The sequence below is a fragment of the Otolemur garnettii genome, unplaced genomic scaffold (genome assembly GCF_000181295.1).
Source record: "Otolemur garnettii isolate 467f Iridium unplaced genomic scaffold, OtoGar3 scaffold00152, whole genome shotgun sequence".
Lineage (NCBI taxonomy): Eukaryota > Metazoa > Chordata > Mammalia > Primates > Galagidae > Otolemur > Otolemur garnettii.
In genome coordinates, this window is record NW_003852547.1 from 2,194,765 (window position 1) to 2,196,449 (window position 1,685).

At 45.5% G+C, this 1,685-nt stretch overlaps 1 protein-coding gene across 1 annotated transcript in view; it reads left to right on the plus strand.

The window, feature by feature from the left end:
• The window catches only part of CLPTM1 (CLPTM1, transmembrane protein), a 48,054-nt gene that overhangs the window by 17,995 nt on the left and 28,374 nt on the right, over positions 1-1,685 (plus strand). The gene's annotated exons all lie outside the window — the stretch shown is intronic.

Here is a 1,685-nt window from a genome sequence, read left to right on the forward strand (position 1 = left end):
GCCGAGCTGGCTGTTTTTGTTTAATGTAAAAAAAAAAGAGAGAAAATTCAGGGCGGCACCTGTGGCTCAGTGAGTAGGGTGCTAGCCCCATATACCGAGGGTGGCGGGTTTAAACCCGGCCCTGGCCAAACTGCAACAGAAAATAGCCAGGCGTGGTATGTGCCTGTAGTCCCAGCTACTCGGAAGGCTAAGGCCAGAGAATTGCCTAAGCCCAAGAGCTGGATGTTGCTATGAGTTGTGATGCCACTGTATTCTACTGAGGATGATAAAGTGAGACTCTGTCTCTAAAAAAAAAAAGAAATTCAGAAAATATGTCATGAAGAGAAACAGCTAAAAAAAATAGCCCATGATCCACAGTGCAGTCATTGATTACATTCTGGTATAGGACAGAACTGCCTGTCTGGTGTCCTTCAAAGGTGTCATGCAGGACACTGAGAAAGATACCTCCCCACTGTGTTCAGCCTTGACACTTGGACATCACTTCTGACATGTTTGCCCCAGGCATCTTGCCTGTGGGCCCTGTGCCTTATTCTCCGCATCCATGGCCAAGTAATGACTTGGAAATTTTCTTATATCTCACCTTTTTTATGCTCCAAGCAGCTTTGCATAAAGATTATTTTTATCTTTCCCCTCATTTTTTACATAAGAGGTAGCCTGTTTTACACACTGTTCTGCTCTTGAGATTTTTAATTAACAACATATCTTCAGAATCTTTCCCCGTCAGTACATAAGGGAGCTTCCTTCAGAGAGACATTTTAAATACAGTCACAGTGTAGGCTAGTTTCCTTTCATAGAACTAGGGAGCACCAAACATCAGTTTGGGTGGGTGCTCAGAGAGTGTCTCAGCTAGAGTTCTTAAAATGGGATTTTGGGTTTTCAGGGCCCATGAAGTCCCTTAAAGCTTCAAGAAGATTCTGTGAGAATGTCCTTTCTGGGGTCTAGGGGATAGTGTCTATAGTTTTGAGCTTATTGTGGTTACTGGGAGTGGGAGGTGGGGCCAGAACTGGGTGTATAAAAGAATGGGATGGGGTGGGAGGGAGAGTTCTTTTTTTTTTTTGAGACAGAATCTTTGTCACCTTTGGTCCTGTGCCAGGTATCATAGTTCATAGCAACCTCAAACTCTTGGGCTCAAGTGATCCTCCTCCTTTAGCCTCCCTAGTAGCTGAAACTACAGGTGCCTGCCACAATGCCGGGCTGTTTTAGAGATGAGGTCTCACTCTTGCTCAGGCTGGTCTCAAACCCATGAGCTCAGGCAATCCACCTGCCTCGGCCTCCCAGAATGCTAGGATTACAGGCATGAGCCACTTGAGTGTTTTAATTATGTATATCTTTTTATTTATTTATTTTTGTAGAGACAGAGTCTCACTTTATCGCCCATGTTAGAGTGCTATGGCATCACAGCTCATAGCAACCTCCAACTCCTGAGCTTAGGCTATTCTTTTGCCTCAGCCTCCCGAGTACCTGGGACTACAGGCGCCCACCATAACACCTGGCTATTTTTTGTCGTTGCAATTTGGCCAGGGCCAGGTTTGAACCTGTCACCCTCAGCATATGGGGGTGGCACCCTACCCACTGAGCCAGAGGTGCCACCCTTATTTATTTATGACAGAGTCTCACTATGTCACCCTCAGTGGAGTGTTGTGGCATCACGGCTCACAGCAACCTCAAACTCTTTTTTTTTTTTT